This window comes from Excalfactoria chinensis, chromosome 4 (genome assembly GCF_039878825.1).
Source record: "Excalfactoria chinensis isolate bCotChi1 chromosome 4, bCotChi1.hap2, whole genome shotgun sequence".
Taxonomy (NCBI): Eukaryota; Metazoa; Chordata; class Aves; order Galliformes; family Phasianidae; genus Excalfactoria; species Excalfactoria chinensis.
This window is the reverse complement of record NC_092828.1, coordinates 48,274,394-48,293,725: the sequence shown is the minus strand read 5'-3', so window position 1 is coordinate 48,293,725 and position 19,332 is coordinate 48,274,394. Positions and strand designations below refer to the sequence as shown.

Here is a 19,332-nt window from a genome sequence, read left to right as displayed (position 1 = left end):
TAAATTTATACCATCCCAGACCATTTAGCCAACACAAAGCAACAGGAAGAGATGAGAGGTTCTTGTTTGCTGACAGGAAATCTCTGTCTTAAAAACAGTCCTTCTAAGAGATTGTTTCTTAGAGCTATAATAAGTAGCACAGGCTATTGTTCTATAAATGCTTGCAAGGCTAGAGAAATACGCTGTGTTGCTAAATACCTGAAGTTATTATTAAAAATAATAATAATAATAAAAAAAAGCAAAATAAGCACCTGTTCATGTGTTTTCCTGTTACACTTTGAAAAAAAAATAAAAATAAAATAAGAATCCTTAGGTCAACACAGCTTTTTGAAACAAGTTTCTCTGCACCAAACAACTACTTTCCCCATGTGGTCACTCACCAATATTTATAAGGGAAGGTCACTTTGAATGCCACCAGCAGATGAAAAAACAGGAGGGAAGGAGGGTTTTCGTGTCTTCACTGAGCTGGCTGATTCTGCCAAAGTGATAGCCGACATTGACATTACACAAGGGAAAGGTTGTCGTAGTCTCACATTCCCAGCTCTGCTGCAGCAACAAAACAAAACAAAAACAGAAAAACATATGTGCATACTTTCCAAATAAAAGTAATGCCAAAATGTTAAAACTCTGATCTCTGGAATATAAATAAGGCTTTAATCTTGGCTTTGAAACACTTTATCACAAATCTACTTTAAAAATAAGATTTAAAAAGACCCCTAAGAAATTGAATATCCTTCTGTAAAATTAATCAATCATTTTGAGGGTTTAGCGGAAGGAAATGGCCATAAACATCTTATGTACTCAGTTGGTGGTAGAAAACAGACTGAAATGACAATTCCGTTAAAAACAGGGAAAAACCGAGATCTGAAGTGAAGATTTTATGCAGGGTACGAGGCAGGGAATTATAGGAAATTTTACAGATGCACGTGGCCCATGGAAAACTGAAGGGAAAGTTGAAGGATTAATGAGGGATTCCTATTTATTTTTTTATTTATTATATTTTTCTAGCATCCATGTGAATTATTACCTATACGCCTGGTACGTCCTAAAAGAAAAAACTGTGATGAATAAATAAACAGCTCTAGAAATCTTCAATAGGGTCCTTTACCTTGCAGGGAATATTATCATTGGCTTTTGATACAATTTCTGCTGCAGGGAAAGACTTTCAAAGCTCAGAATGCTGAAGTATTGCCAGGCGCTCAAAGACCCCCTGCTGTGCGCGTCAAACTAAGAAATCTCTCTGAACTTGTCGAATTAAAAGTCATCTCTCTCTCTCTGCAACCCCTGCATGAGCTGGGAAGCTCTGTCCTCATTTTTTTAGGCCTTCCACGATAAACAAATGGAGCCTAGAGCATCTTTATTCTTTTCAGGCACGTAATTAAAATTCTTTAAAAAACTGTAATTGAAGGCAATGAATTTCAAAAGAAGGTTCTAGTGAACAACGAGGCTAGAACAGTTTGAATAGACCATATCGCTTTACCGTTCAATTGCGTTACAAAGGTACGAGCAAAACAGCTTGTTAAGATCCTGGGTAAGTGTCTTTTATTTATTTGATTTGTTTGTACATCAAGAAGGTTGCTCCAAACTTAAACATCTCAGCAGGATTTATGCTTTCTGAAATGTCAGAAGATTTAATTACGGAAACAGCAAAGAGGTGTATACTATTGAAATATGAACAAAGCAGAAAGCATCCTTGGTTTCTTAAAATCATTATTTATATATTTCCTAAGAAATTAAGGAATATGTTTTTTGAAGGATGTGTATTTTCTTGGCAAGTCCCATTCATCTACCCAAACCACTGTAAATATTCACAGCTTTGCAAAGGCTTATGAATCTGATCATGCATAAAACACAGCCATTGCTGTGAAACACTGCAATGATTACTCTGAGAAGGTATTTTTGATGTTGCCAGGAAGAGAGCAAGAATGAAATTTAAAATTAATAAAAAATGAACGAAAAAGTCTCATGTTGGATATCAATCCCAGGAATTACCACACAGCATTAACTAGAAGACAGAAGACAAAACACTGTTGCAGACTTCCTGGATAGTTCAAACTCTAAACCCAACGCTAATGAAAATCTCTTTTAGAGTGATTTAACATCCCTCAGAAAAAGAAAACAAGAAAAGGCCCAGTTCACGCATTTTTTTTTATTTGGTTTTACCATACTATGTTTTTAAATTGGTACTTCTGGCTATCAATGACCATTTAAGATGTATTATTTTTAAGAATTCACCCTAAGGAGAGTGGAGATTAAGATGTTTTAAGGCAAATTACTACAATACTTTTCACATTAAAACCAGAATGGACTGTGTAGTAATGCAGTGCCATTTCCATAACTTCTGGGTAGCACCTTGCTTCTGATGGTCATGATGCCTCTAGGAGACCCAGGCCAGTACAGCTGCTTTTTATACCTGGAAGCAGAGGTCAGGGGAAAAGGGAAGGCAAAGAGAAGAGCACTGTACATGCTCTGTGTGGGACTGGCAGAAGTGTACAAGCAGGTTACTCCACAGGGAAACACAAGGCCAGTGCAGATCTAGCGGCAGCCAACTATGTCCTTGACTATGCTATCAAACAATAGTTCTGACGCTCAGTCCCAGGACCCGGTAACCTTTTCATCATGCCATTTCTTTTTCTTTTTGTGACTAAAATCTGATACAGCATAAGGAATAGCCTACTGCAGTGGTCATGCTAGATAGGTAATATAGAATGCATTGAGAGTACCAGTAATGCTTGAAGTTTTGTCTTGATTGTCTGCAGCTGTCTACCATTATTCTCAGCAGGTTTTGGACATTCAAATTCACACATGCATTCATATCACACCCAGACTAAGCAATATACAGCTTCACTTTTATATTGTGCACACAGTACTTTCACAAACTGCACACGGCCTACCCATTGTGCTCTGAGGAGGATAAAATACACCAATAATGATCCCCACTCAGATCCAGCAAGACCCCATCTCAGCAGACAACATGCATCAGGCTATGTTGTGTGTTTCTACCAGAGTGCTGTCTACTATGGTGCAGTCTGCCATTACAAAAAACAGAAAAATAAAGCAGTCACCATCATGCCTTTTTTCTCAAAGAAACATCCATGTGGAAAAAAAAAAAAAAAAAAAAAAAAAAAGTACTTGTATTGGCCTCCCCTTTAGACATACTAAGGTGACTTATGAAAGAATATCTACCATTTCCAACTGTGCGGACTATACCACGAGATCAACAATAAACAAACCCAAAACCCACAGGCATAGTTTTAAAAAGTACAAAAATATAAATCAGAAAAAAATTAGAAAAATATACAGAAATTTAGTAACTTCAATTTTTACTGTAAAATTGAGTTAATGAAAAACAATGTGATTATAAGAAGCAACTCATCTTTCACTTAATTTTTCTCTGTAGCAAGTGAAGGACATGACAAAAAGAACTGTAACAAAGAGACTGCATCTGATGTTTAAGGAAAAAAAATATATACTGTGGCTCAGCATGAGTATTTAGTACCTGTTTGCAGAACGAGTAAAGGTTCCTTTAAGTTCACTGAGCACTCACTCCAAAGTTTAGAGAAGATCAGTGGCTGAGAAAAAAAGAGGCTACTGAAATATGAGTCACATCTATGAACAAAACTGATCAAAGTCTATTTGGCTGCCAGAGAGCCTTCAGTTTATTCTCTTGCCATACACAGATTACTTGATTGAAAGGTGTGTAGATATAAGGCACCCAGGTTCCTGTCTACTGTCACTGGGCCTGATATTCTCATTTGTTATGTCTGACTTCCTTTATTGATTTCTTTTTCCTAAGCATCAGCAGCTGAAGTCATTTTTGTAACTTTGGGGAGCACATTTACATTGGAATAAATGCATAGCAATTGCCTTCTCCTTTCCACACTCCAATTATTATTGTAAGATGCAATAAACTCAAAATTATCCAAAATTAGCCAGTCATATGCTGATATCATTACAGTCAAGTTATAGAGTCTTGTACATTTCATACACTCATATAAATCTTGGGGACCTCAGACATTTTCCTTACTGGACAAAAAAAAAGTATCTTGATACAACTGTCACATAACAGTTTAACATGAATAATTTCATAGAACAATTCCTTTAAAAGACATTTCCTGCTTACAAACATTGATGTCATCTCTTATATGACATTAAACTAATACTAACTCTGGTAAAAAAATAAATAAATGAGATACCTATAGCAGATGCCTCCAAGACACAGTTTTGATCAAATAATTCAGACTTCTGTAGATAAAAGCTGTTGGCAGTTGTTGCCTTTACAATTCGGTCCAAAGTACTGCGATTTCAGAAGATGGCAGAAGAGGGAGTTATGTGAATGTAAACCCAAATTATAAGTTCAAAATGAAGTACAATGCCAAATTCAGCTGCTCTGTCCTTTTCAGAAGGGCTACACTTCTATTTCTAACACTTTATGAAGACAGGATACATCAGAATTCTAAATTTTTAGAAAATGCAATGATGCTCTTTAATATTCATATTCTGAATTACGCAGATTAATACCTTATTCATGTACTTTTCACTGTGCTCTTATATCAACTAGTCTGTAACTTCAAAAAATCACTTTGTATATTAGATTTACTGAAGATAAAACAGACCCATCAGAGCACAGGGGGGGAACGCTTTCCTCTCCAAAGTTAACTATATGACAAGCTGTATAAGCAGAAGTAAAGAACTGAAGGGCATGCTTAACCTTATTAACGGGTTCTGTCCCTTACATCAGGACTGACTTTAGTCAGTAGTTGATATAAAATAGCTCAAAATAAGTTCCAGGAACTATTTCATGCTGCTTTCTCCTCCTGGCTCCCATGAGTCTAAGCAGTCTTACCCTCTCCATAGCAATACTGAATATTAAAAATTATCTGAAGTGCTTGAAAATTTCAATTACCATATTTTTTGATGGAGATTAACAGATGGTTATGAGGAAAGTAAATAATGAGTAAAACAGACCCATCTGGTTCAATTTTCATGCACTTAGTCCAGTTATTATGCTCAAGAACTTACAACCAAGTTTAGAGTAGGCAAGGGAAAAAAATACTAATTTTCTGGTAATTCTGCCTGCATATTAAAATTAATTACCAATGATACTAACTAAAAGTGAGAATAATTATTATTTTTTTTTTTTTCTGGCAGTCTTTTCAGAAGACCTATTAAGCTAATAAAAAATCATGAGTGCATATTACACAGTCAAGCAAGCCTGATGTGCTTCTCTATGCATAAGCAAAGAAAGGAATTGATAATACTTGGCAGAAGAACATAAGCCTATGTCAAAGCAATTCATTCCCATATCTCAATGCACAGGTTGCTTTCATTGGGATTTGCATGCATCAATACAGGTTAAGGGCTGACCTGCTGAAAGGGAGCTCTGTGGAGAAAGATCTCAGTGTCCTGTAGATAACAGGTCAGCCATGAGTCAGCAGTGTGCCTTTGCTGCCAAGATGGGTAGTGGAGTCCTGGGGTTCATTAAAATGAACATGGTCAGCAGGTCAAGGAGATGACTTTCCCTCTGCTCTGCACTAATGAGGCCACATCCAGTGTACTGTGTCCAGTTCTGGGCTCCCCAGACCAAGAAGGACAGTGAACTGCTGAAGTAAGCCCAGCAGAGGGCCACAGAGATGACTGGGGGCCTGGAGCATCTTCCACATGAGGAAAGGCTGAGAGACCCAGGGCTATTCAGCCCTGGGAAGAGAAGGCTGAGATCTGTCGGCGGTCAGACTCTTAAAAAGCTTTGACAAAAAACAATGTTTCTAATCAAGCAAAAGCACTGTGTATCACTCCAGTGATGCAAACGACACTCTTTGGATAAGAATGTTGAATAGTTTGACAGATACGTTTGTTTCACTTCTCATTTGGAAGGAAAGGAAACCAACTTTGCTAAAAAGCTATTTCCAGCTCTTAATATTTGATGATAGGATTATTTACTATATTTAAAATCTCATAGATCTGGTGGGGCATAAAACCTTCAAAAAGGGTGAAGAAAAACAATAGAGCAGAACAGCTGCACCCTCAGAGCTTGTCTGTGTGGTGAGAAGGAACTCACTCCATCTCAACCCCAGAATTTTCAAGATATTATCTCTCTACAAAGCTCAGTTAACTCAGGCAGCCATCTTACAGAAAGATGCATCAAAAAGGTAGACTTATAATACAGACTTATATTAAAGAAATATATCAATACGTTAATAACCATTGCTTTTCATAGAAGTTCATAAATGTGGCATCTTTTTTTCCATGTGAATTTAAAAGTTCTTTGAAACAAACTGCATTTGTAGCTTCCCCTTTATACAGTACAGAGTAAACCAGTGATAGCAGAGTGTATCAGTCAAATTCAGTGCTGGAGAATAGAACAGGAACCTGACATAGTCATGACAAGCAAACACTTTACACCAGGAAATAACTTTGTTTTGTTGATTACTGCATACTGTTAGAATGATGTGTTGTGTGTTCACGTAAATAGGATCATAATAAAAATATAGAATTGTGAAATATCTTCACAGGCAGAATTAAGGCTGGAGTAAACTTAGAGAAAATGAAACACCTCTTTAAATGATTACATTTTTTACTGCACTGTTAATATCAGTATTTCAAGAAACACTAGCGTGAAGAATCACTGCAAGTTGGTAAATACATTAATGTTTTTCATTTCAATTCAGAACTATGTAATTTCCTTATTTTAAACAACTAAAGTTGATAGATCATACACTGCTTCTACTAATGTCATTTTATGTCAGTTAATTTGTAATTCACAGAAGCTGGATTCCAATTCCTAAAAAACAATATTTTCAAATATTGCCTCAAGTTACTACACTGTAACTATTCCTGTTTCTTGAAACAAGAGGATCATAAATTTCAGCAAATGCAAGATGTTTAGAAACTTCCTCATAAAACCATATTAATTCAAGAGAATAAGCAAACAAATGTACTAATCTTAAAGTTGCTTTGTAGTTTATCAGTGGCACTTACATACCTTCTGTGATATAAAGACAAAATATTTACAAACACTATATATATACTGACAATATTATCACTTGCACAAATAGGGTTCTTATTTATTTTTTTTATTATTTCATCTTATTGTCTTAAAAAGCTTTCTGTTTTCACTGTGAGGTTTTCCTGTCAGTATTATTAATAATTACTTAAAGTTTGTATAATATTTCCATAAAATAACATGTTCAATTTCATATATATATATATGAAATATATATATGAATATATGAAATTTCATATATATTTCATATATTGTGATCCTCACTGGTATTATTTTGGCATTCATTTTACTTTGTCATTTTGTTTTAGGCATGTTTATATGCTAAATGTTATTGCAGCAAGTGCAATCTATTAACACTTTGTAACTGTAAGAAGGTTGACATAATTCCATATTGCGCTATATGCAATAGTTTTGAAAATAAACATACAGAGTGCAGCTTTCAGTCAGAACTCTGCTTTTGAGGATTTGAAAGGTTTCTGGGACCACCAAGATGCAGAGTGGATTTTCTACAGAGCCTTTTGTACTCATCATGCACTGCACAGGTGGAAGTGAGTAAGAGAACTAGTCTCAGAATAACAGCTGATCTTCCTGTCATGCATTCCTTTTGCATCTTGTGTGATTTTTTTTCCCCAATTACATTCTCATACAATTGAAATCAGACCAAATCAGGAAAAACTTTCTAAGTAAAGAATATTAGATGGGTATGATTTAACAGACTGCCATCATGAAAAGTTATAGTATATATTTATTTTTCTGAAATACATGGTAGGATGGATCCTAAATTAATACTGTTAATATGCTACGCTAATAAGAAGGAATTGTATACCTCCATAACTGCAACATATTGAAAAATCTACTATAAATCTATTTACACTATTTGGAATAAAATATAACATTAAAAAACACCTCTAAACTCTACAAACTTTGAAGTAGAACAGGTTTAAAGACGTGGGAAAATAATAAGTAACAAGATTTTCACAGATTATCTGATGGCAAACAGACATAATAAGCAACCTGAAAGTGGTGCTGTTCTTTTTTTTTTTTTTTTTTTTTTTTTTTTTTTAAAATAAAAGAGAGATGTGATAGATTTATCTAGAACCTGTTAAAAGTTTTCGTATGATTGTGCCCTTTACCCAAAGGAGTTCAAAACCAGCTTGAATACGTCCCTGGACAGCCTGATGTGGTGGGAGGCAGCTCTGCCCATGGCAGAGTTGGAATCTGATGTTATTAAAAGTTCCTCCCAACCCAAACCATTCTGTGATATTAGCATCACAGGGAGTTACAACGAAGATAGGAACAGTGAGAATTCTAATGTAAAGAAGAATCTGACTAGTGTTTGGAGAAAGACTACACTACAAGTGGAGCTGTTTACAATGAAGGGGGCATTACTCAGGCATGTCCAACTTGTGACCCAGCTCCACTTCCTGTGGGCCTGTACCCACCTGCTGCTATGCCATCATGGTGGCTCTGTCCCCCAAGCATCCTGGCTCAGACCTGGGACCCATGGGAGACGCAGTGCAGTGCTAACAAATAATATGGTACTGTGCTTATTTTGCAAGGACGTTCCATCACTTGTAGAAGATTACAACTTCAAAAGATATTATATGCAGAAACAAGCTGCCAAATGGCACATATCAAGGAATGCTTCTTAAAGACAAAAGAACAGAACTGAAAAAAGTCTCTCACCTTAAAAAAAACATTTTTAAAGAAGTTAAAACTCAAACAGGATCTATAATAAAAACTAGTCACATGATAGCAAATGTTAAAAAAAAATGCAAATGCAAAAGAAAACTATACCATATCCTGATGGTGAGTTTGCTAAGCAGTCAATGGAAAGTATGACAGATGACAAGATGATAAAGGAAAAAACAAACAAACAAACAAATAAAAACAAAACCAGATTTTTCTAAAATCAGGTCATATTATCAGATTGTAGCCAGGTGAACTGAAAAAACAGGAAAATCAACTGAAAAATATTTTGAGAGTAAAGCTGCTAAGTTCAAATGTTATGCTTTGGCAATAGGTGAAGTTACTGATGCTACAGATACAGCTCAATTTGCCATTTTCATTACGGGTATTGATTACAAATACAATGTTACTGGAGATATGGATTCTTTGGTGCCACTGGAACCAACCAAACAAACAACTAAATCTCTTCATTTGTAGAAAGAAGTAAGAAAATACATTAAAGCAATTTACATTTACCTTTCTCAGCTTATCTAATATAGCAACCAATGGTGCCCAGGCAAAGGTTTGTAAAAATGAGGGATTTATAAAATTAATAGATGAAAACACAATTACCACCAGTAACTCATGTCTCATGAAGTATCAATGCATCACATATCAAGAAAATTTATGTGCAAAATCTTTACAAATTGATAATGTTGTGCAAATCGTTATCAAAGCCGTGAATTTCATAAAGTCCAAGGAACCGAATCATCACCAGTTCTCAGAGTTCCTTAAAATTATGGATGCTGACTACAGGGTCAGCGTTTAATATTCTGCAGGAAGGTGGCTCAGTTGAGTTAAAATGCTAAGACTTTATGATTTTCAAAATTAAATCAAGTCCTTCTTGGAATCAAAATGAAAACATAGGCCAGAACATGATGATGAAAAATGGCATTTAGCATTTTTGCTGGATTTGACTGCTCGTTAAAATGACTTAAACATACATCTTCAAGGTAAAAATCACCTTATCCGTGCCATGTTTCGCACAATAACAGCATTCCAAATGAAATTAAAACTATGGCAAGCTCAAGTTATGGCAAAAAATTTCATGCATTTTGATAAATTGACTGAAGACAGCACTGTGAACAGTTAAAAACTATTCAGCCATGCTTCTTGTTTAGATAAATCAATTTGAGAACAGGTTTCAGGAAAAAAAAGAAAATGCAACTCTATTTTCATTAGATTACATTTATATTACATATATTACAACACTTGTAGATTTTCAGATGGCATCTATGGATTTGCAATCAGATATTAAACTCAAAGAAAAAACTGGTCATGTCTCTCTATTAGATTCTCACAATCCTTATCTTACCAGAGAAAAATAGCTCTTGCTTCACAATCGTGCCTTATACTTGTCATTGCCTTTTGGCAGTACATATACTTGTGAACAATTATTGACAAAACGATTTCCAAAGAAACTTCTCCATATTTTTTCATTCTTACTGTATCTAAGCAATTATGATAACCTATGATTTTGTAAAATGTATAACTAAACTTATCTCTATAAACTATGAGACAGCATTAAACTGCTGTCAAACTCGATTCTTTGCTCATTATATATGCTATTTCTGTCATCATCTCACAGTGCTATGCCTCTGCTGCATAAAACCAGGAAAACATTCATTTACTCTGTAGTATGAGAATCAGAGCTTATTGTTATGAATCTTTCTAAAATGTTGCCTTTTTTCCTCCAGTTCAGTACATACTATGGAATCTGGAACCTTACAAGTTTTATTTATTTTTTATTTTTTAAAATAAAAATTCTCAATTTATTGCTGGGTATTTTCCAGAAGTGAATTTTCTTTCTAGTCTAGATGATGCTACCTAGTCATGGGATTTGAATAGCTGTGCTCTCCATAGTTCATTGAGAATAATGATAGGTGCTGAGAGTCATTTGTCTATAGAAGCATACCTGAGTAAAGTGAGAGTGTTAGCTTAATCTGGTAACCACGTAGCAGCCAGGAAATGGGGACAATTATACTCAAGAAGCAATTTGTGATTTCAAAAACGATTCACTTAACATCAGCATACCCTCTTCGCACATGTTCATAAAATACAAAGTAGAATTACAGATTACTCCAGTCTGCTACATCTCTTGTAGTTAATTGTTTATTTTTCATTATTTTTTTATTTATTTTTTTTTAAATCTGGATTGCTGATTTTAAGGATGCAGGAGCATGAGTTATTTCAATAATTTCCAGAGTCAAATTTCTGTGTTAGTTTTAATTGTTGGATCTAAGAATTAAAATGTTTTTAAGAATATGCAGGGCTTAATATTTATTAAGAGTTAACATGAAATGGTTTACAATTACTTTTAAAAATAGAAACCTGAAGACCATAAGGATTCTCACTGTGGGTTTAGTGTTGTAATTTCTCATGCTCCGCAGTTGCACAGGGCTACAAATGCTGCAAGCTAGGGAATCAATATGCTGGTGATAGTAGTTTAGATAAATAGATGTTTTTCCAATGGCAAAATATCAGTAAAGTGTCCTAATATGTATTAGTCTCCAGCTGGGAAAATATGCACTGGTTTGAAAGGGAAAGAGTGTTTACTTAGTGCCATCTCTGTGGGAATAATTACATACAAGCTATAAAAGAAATCATAATTAAAAATACACCTGAAGTATCCTATTGAGCCATTTCCATGGAACAGGCCATTTTATGCAGTATTCCAAATAACTACTGTACATATAGAATCATTCTTCCATCATATTCCCTGTCAATTTCTGAAAAAGAACACAAGCCCTATATGAACAAACAAATATGCATACATGCTGTATTCATCTTTGAGCTATTGTAGAATTTATGAAATATTTAAAATGTTATTTGTTTTCTGTCTTACTTGAAAAACTAATTTGGTATTTGTAGCTCTGAAGCCTGGAAGAATGTGTACTAATGATTTCTGATTAGAAACACCTCACAACCTTGCTTCAAAAGAACTTGAAGTGTCACAACTAGGAAACAAGAAAGCTGCTATATGATGTCAGTAGTCTTTTGATATTGCTTTGTAAACAGCAAAATATTTCCACTGTGATATCTAGGTTCATTATCAGCTTCATTAATAGAAGGGCTGTGTTGCACAACACTTATTGTGGTAGTATACTGTTTCCAGCTCCAGAAGCAGCTCTTCAGTAGCACTACAGCTTGGCACAGTGTACCATGTACTGCATGTTCGCACCAAAGCCAAGAGATTCAGAACAGTTTATTAAAGCTACCAAACTACATTGTCTGTTTCAATCATCTTCCTAGAATATAATTGTTCTTCAGGTAATATTCCTGAGTTTTTACTTCAACTAACTACATGTCTTAACACTAGAAGTCGCATGCTGTCATTCAGTAGCTGGTGACTGCCACTGACAAGTAATCTTTCTACTTCCAATATTCTCCATTGTTGTTAATATGACAATAAATATGACTGCATTAATTTGAACTAATTTGTTCCCTTCCATAGAAGCGCAAAGGATGATCTGCTACCTCTTAGTTCAACCTTCTTTTCACCTCACCATATCCAGTGGAAGAGTCTATTTCATAGAATCACAGAATCACTGAATGGCTTGTGCTGGAAGAGACCTCAAAAATCACCTAGTTCTAACCCCCTTGCCATAGGCAGACTTGGCTCCCGTGAGATCAGACTGCTCAGGAACCCAGAGCCTGGCCTTCAATGCCTCTAGGGATGTGGCATCCACAACTTCTCTGGGCAGCCTATTTCATCCTCTGAATGAAGAATTTCTAACATCTAATCTAAAAATCCTCTTTCAGTTTAAATCCACTCCCCCTTGTCCTATCACTATCCACCCGAGTAAAAAGTCAGTACCTCCAGCCTTCTGATCATCTTTGTGGCCCTCCTCTGGACCCACTCTAGCAGCTCTACATTCTTTCGTAATGGAGTCCCCAGGCTTGGACCCAGGACTCCAAAAGTAGGGCTTCACAAGGACAGAGTAGAGAGGGACAATCTCCTCCCTCTCCCTGCTGAACACCCCTGTGTTGATGCAGCCCACGATACCATTGTCCTTCAAGGCTGAGAGCATTCTGCTGCCTCATGTCCAGTCTTCCATCCATCAGGACCCACAAGTACTTCTCTGCAGGGCTGCTCACCAGGAGTTCATCTCCCAGTCTCTATTCATACCTAGGATTGCCCCAACTCTTTGCACTTGGTCTTACCGAACTTCTTTATATTCTTGTAAGCTCACTTCTGTGTCATTTCACATGACATCAATTACTGTAAAATTACAAGGTTTTGTGTTTTTTTTTTTCTTTGGCCAACACATAATTGAAGACTAACATAATATTATTAAACTGACTATAACTAGTATATTAAAATAGCCTGTGCTGGTTTGGATAATCTGTTCTGAATTAAAGACAGCTGAAAGATAGTACCAAGTCCTATTCAGAATACAACATTGAGGAATAATTGAAAGAATTACATCTCAACATAAAATCAATTTATTTTTGAAACCATATATTCAACTTACACACAGAACTCTAACAAGGACTGGATTTAAAACAACTTGATCAACCTTTTATTTATTTCACATAGTAGCAATGAAAAATGATTTCCAATTTTAACAGAATAATTTATACACATATAGAAGCTGGGTTATGTCATATACCATTCATACATTAAATGATGGGTAAGAATCTGCTTACATACGTTCAATCAAGTCAACTGCATTCCAGTTCAGAACAAAAGCATATTTCAAGAGGGGGGGGGAATATATATATATATATATATATATATTTGTGTATACAAGCAATTTAAGATCTCCTTAAATACTCTGTGGACATTAAAGATTAAATTTAAACAGATCAATATAAATTATTCAACCAGCTACATAGAAAACTTTGTTATTTCTGGTATGAGAAGCTGTACTATTTTAAAGTATTTTCCAAAGATGAGAATTTTTAAGATATTTATGGGATGCTATTTTCCAAATATGGTGCTTGATCACACACCTTTGATGTACAACAGATGAACTCACAATCCCTTATTATGGCTTCATAGAGCATTTAACACATGGAACTCAGTTTATTCCGTGACTGAGATCACCCATGAGTTCTTCTAGCCAACTATAAAATCATTTGTATTTGCCAGAATGTGTACTATTTGGATTCTTCTCTTCTTGCTGATGAACTCAGATTTTAAAAATATTCTATGTAATCTTAACCAATACATGGGAACTGATTTAATACTGTTATCCATGCAAATTAGGAGAACTTTCATCTCACAGTTTTCTGTGATGAGATTAACAAAATATTCAGATATTTATTTTAAAATTCAGTGCTTCTATCTTTTTGGTACTTACACTCTATGTATGAAAGGGAATGTACAGCATTTTAAAAACATGCCTTTTTTTTTTTTCTTTTTTAAAACATAATCTTCACCTCTAACATTTTCCCGTTAATTTCTAACCCCTTCAAACTGTTCCATTTACTACAGACTGTTACACTGAAATGGAATCACAACCTATTATGAAATTTACTTTTAAATTTGTTTGCTCAATCACTAAGACAAATAAGGACAGATTAAGCAGCTCCAATGACCTTTCCATAACATTTAAATATATATGGCCAGTTATTATTTTAATTCTCATTTACTCTGAATGAGATGCATCCCAAAATGCTATCACATAGTCTTTTAAACTGTAAATACAAGTATATTTCTAACAGTGAATTACATTAATCATTAAATACATTATTAGATTAAGAACAATTACTGTGTAGAAAAAGTGCAAATTGTTCTGAAAAGATTTATGAGAGCAAGAGAAACAGTAAATTTCAAGAAGTCACCAAGCATGATACTATGTGTGTTCTCCTGAGATAGTATCAACTTTTAGAGCCAGCATATTATGAGAAATAATATGCTTTCTTAGTAGGTTAGAAGTGGTCCATCTAAGCTTTTAATATATTTATTTATAATATATAAAAGGGACACAAATTGAAAGATATATCTAAGTAAAGTTGCAGTAATTCTTTTTAATATTGATCCTTACTCAAAATTCAGAACAGAGCTTAAATGGTCCTGTCACAGTTCTTCTTTTCTTACAAATGCAGATATACCTGTCTGTCATAATTCTCAGTAGCTTTCTCATAGAGTATCATCTCTGTATCTTTTTCTTTAAATCTAGAACCAGTTGGTAACTTTTGCCATCTTGTTTTCTCCACCAGATCATGGTTTGCAAAACGAAATCTTTCACAGGAAATTGTAATTTTGAGTCATTTCCTCTAAATTATCATTACATGCGACTTTAATCAGGGAGAAATATTTTGAGTTGGCACTAATCCAAATCGGAAAGTCTGAGATGCTGAATTGCTAAACATTTTGAAGCTAGACTTTATGGCCTCTATCACTATCATGTGCTATTTGCAATTCAGATACCACATATCCCCTGTAATCGAAATGCATCAGACAGATTGGTTTCCTAAAACTTGTCAGCCTGCAAAATCTAAGGCTGGAATCTGCTTGACAGACATCTAGAAATTCGTATGGGATATGGAGAAAGTCACTTGGCAACTATTAATTCACTATCTCTTCTAATAAAAAGATTAAGGGATATTAAATGAAACTAGGGGGTAAAAGGTTCAAAAGACCCAAAGGAATTAAATCTTCACACACAAATAATTAAGCTGAGAGTGAATAAGATCAATCTATGGAAAAATTGATGGCAATGGATTTGTAAGTAGATTCAGACACCTACGTAGGAGTAGGCTGGGAGCTATCAGTGCATACTTGTCCTGTTTTCATATGATTCTCTAGGTATTCATAATTGATCAAACACAATATTGTGCAAGACAGAGCTTTGATCTGGTCTGAGTACTGTAAGTTTTTCATGTGTTTATGCTGTACTTCAGTTTTTCCTATAGCTAAACTGCACTGAAATATCAGGGAAAACATCATCCTACTGGTATCCTGAACATAGGATGCCTGAACATTTTTTACTGAACCATCCTGTAGCTTTACTATAGCTGTATTTGCACAATAGCTCATTTGCACACAGTTTAAACCAGATGTAGCCAAAATTAGTTTTGCCTTTTCTTAATTGTTTTCCTTACCTATTTTGAAAATTGTCACTTACACTACTTAGGTTATTTTGATGTTTGGTAAGAATATCTGTTAGCTCTGAAGAATTAGAAAAATATCTATATATTTAATCCTTGGATTTATTCAGGAATCAAAATGAGTCAAAACAAACAGTACTTTATCAACAATTCACTTTTGTTAATCTGTATTTTTCATTTTGTATCATTACTGACTTTTTTTTTTTTAAAATGACATAAGAAATAAATGAAGAGTTAGTGCCCCATTATAAGTCTTTTAAGTGTGCTTCTGATGTAAAGCTATTGAAGTCCATCATAAAATCCTATTGATAACCCATACAGTACCTCATTAAGCCATACTATTCCTTGACTCCCAAGAAGAGCAACATGAAGGAGATATACCGTTTTACAGTGTCTCTCTGAATGAGACCTTTAGTGTGAAATAAAACAAAGATATATATTTTTTAAACTTGGCAAGTATTTGAAGGCGCTGGTATGAATGAAAAACATAAATGTACAGCAACTTAAGGGACTGTGGATCAAAACCCTCTTGGGGTTTGCCCTGAAGTTCTATGACCCGCTATCTCTTTTAGTTGATCTTTTCAAATATAGGAACTTTTTTTCAACCATCTAAAACAATTCCAACTTGAAAAGATCTGTGAAGACATAACATTGTCTTTAAGTAATGAAAGAAGCCTGAAATGGTTTCATCTAACAAAGCTGGCACATTTTTTTTGTAACAAGATCTATAACATTCTTGTTGAGAACTCTCTCATACTCTCCCCTATGTACATGACTAATATATAAAATTACTTACATTTACACAGACAATATCACCGCTACATTTTAGGATTATAAACTTTTCAAATCAAAAATAGAAAGAGAAACAGTCTTCTCTTCACCTATAAACAAGTGTGTGGCTCTGAACATTCTGAGAAGCAGTTTTCTAAAAAAAATTGAAGAAATTAAATAAATTCACAACATATTAATTTCAAAATAAACTGGTTTCTAAGGATCTATTTGCTTTGTTCCTACAGAACTGTGAATATATACAATACAACTCTTTTCTAAATGTTTATTCTATCAAAAACATCATTAGGCTACACTTCTGAGACAGCATACAGAGTAAACTAATACCTACAGAGTCTGTAGGTGTTCATTGGACATCTCAGTTCAAAATGAGAGTAACACAAACTCTACTACATCTCAGTTGTCACCTTTATACTCTAGAGCTAGAGCTAATGAATTCCAGAGGGACAGAGATGTACAGAAAATCTAAGATCCTTCACAAAATAGAGGCTGAAAACCAAAGAAATGGAAACAAATAGGCACCACTTAAGCTAGTTGGTATTTGTTTGTTTAGTTTTTTGTTTGTCTCAGCCTGAAACAATGAAGTTTCCCAATGTATTTGCTTTAAGTTTAAACTCAAACAAGCTTTTACAGAACAATACATTAAACAAATGCACAGATTTACTGCCCTGGCCACAAGCTCCATATCCAACATATTATCAGTAAAACACTGCACAGGTCCCCACGTGTTTTGCTAGAAGAACATAGAGAAATCAAAACCAGATATTGCTTAGTGAATTAAAGAAGATAGATATTATTGACAATTAAAACCCTTTGATCCTTATCAAGGTATAAAACTAAGAAGAATGTATTTTTCTCCAACTTCAACAAGATAACCTCCTCCATATGGAGGAGAGTTGCTTCCTAAGTTGCAATTACATTGTAGCAGTCTGAGATAACACTAGAGACAAAGTCACAGTTCCTCCTCACCCCCCTTCCCTCTGGTTAGAAATAACATACTCTGTGAGAATCCACATGATTCTTAGGAGAATTAAACCCATGGTATTTTTCAGTGACTGAAATATTAGGTATGTGTCCCTAAAACTTCAACCACAGTTATATTAGATTTACAGCTTTATTTTCTTTTATGTTAAATAGATAACTAAGCTTCTTATTTTAACTGTCACTTAGATCAGCAATGTCAGAAAAAAAATCAGAAAAAAAATCTGGTGTAGACTTTCTTTCCATCAGTTTTCAAACAGCAATTACTCTGTATTTTGGAAATGATTACTTATGGTCAGAGACACAGCAAAGTATACACACTAAATTTCCTAAAAAATCTCAAAAATCTAATAGGTTCCTAGGGCAGAAGATGTGTGAACTTGGTTACTGTCAGCGCAGGGAGCTGACTGAGGACTCAACTGTGTGCCAGGAATTTTGTTGCTAATTTTCTCACAAATTTTAGAGGATGTAGAAAGCACAGATAAGTCTTAGCTTTGTGGGCAAAACAGTAATGCCTTCTCAGCTACTAAATGAAGCTGCTAAAAAGCAAAATGTATTTTAGATTAAGTAATATTTAATCACAGTCAGGTTATTTCATGTGAAAGGCAGTGTGTTTCTCCTGCCCTGCAGTGAACACTAAGGGTTTTCTAAATTTTAACATGAATCCTCATTAGCCCTAACCTTTATGCTTTGGTACCTTCATCTAGTGTAACTTAAAGAAATGCATTAATTTATCTGACTATTCCATTCAAAATAGAAGACACATCCACCATTTTTAATACCAATTTGTATATCAGAGAAAATCTGCATATCTTTTCTTGTTCTTCAATATTTGAGAAACACCAGTCTACAATAATGTCTGTAGCTACTGGTCAGTTTTTCAGTTCTGCTCTCTGGATAAAGCAACATCACTGCTGTGAATAATTATGTCTTCTGCAATTAAAACACCATGGGATCAGTAATGCTGTTACAAATACTTAAGAACTGAGGACATTCTCTTTACTATCAATTTTTAGTTGTGATTGGAAGTATTGTTCATGCTAAAATAAACTCAAGGTTTGGGCGATGTCTTTTCAGATAGTTCACCTCCATTCTGAGGCCCTCATTAGTATGTCAGCTGTCACAGTGATAAGGAAATATTTCCTGGTATCACAGCAGTTAGTTTTTACGCTATTTGTTATGCATTCTTCTCAAAAGGACACAGGGGAGTCTGAACTGAGTCTCACATTGGCCAGTTTTTCTGACAGTAGATATTATTATTTGATGTTCATAGAAATATGAATAGAGGAATTCTTCTCTGGTTTGTCTCTCAAGCTTTTGCCAATCCCTAGGCTCATAAATTCCTAAGACAGGAATTCAACTAATCCCTGTTTGAGCCCATTTATGGTTTTGGCCTCCTTAACATCATCTGACAATTTGTATTTCAATTTAATTATGTCATAATATCTGTACCACAACTGCTATTCCTTTGGCTTAAAGTTTCATTTGTTCATTAATGGTCCATCACCTTTGATAAAGAAAAACAAAGTATTTCAGAACATCTGGATTTCCTCAATAAAAAAAGTACCTTCATGTTGTGCCTGACATCATTTACCTGATGTTTGTTCCCACCACACATCCTTACATAACACACTAGCCTCATACATCATTTAGGCCTCTTCCTCTTCTGAGCTTCTTACATGATTAAGGGCATGGATGACCAACAGTACACAAATTAAATAATAATATTTCAACAGAATTAGAAATGATTAGACATTATCTCATAGTTATAC

General features: G+C 34.7%; 1 long non-coding RNA gene across 1 annotated transcript in view; it reads right to left on the bottom strand.

Moving 5' to 3' along the window:
- Nucleotides 1-385: 385 nt before the first annotated feature.
- Nucleotides 386-19,332, bottom strand: part of LOC140252048 (uncharacterized) — a 488,632-nt gene continuing 469,685 nt past the window's right edge. The window contains exon 6 of the long non-coding RNA XR_011903520.1: nucleotides 386-543. This is a non-coding gene — a long non-coding RNA (uncharacterized lncRNA). The remainder of the gene's footprint in view (nucleotides 544-19,332) is intronic.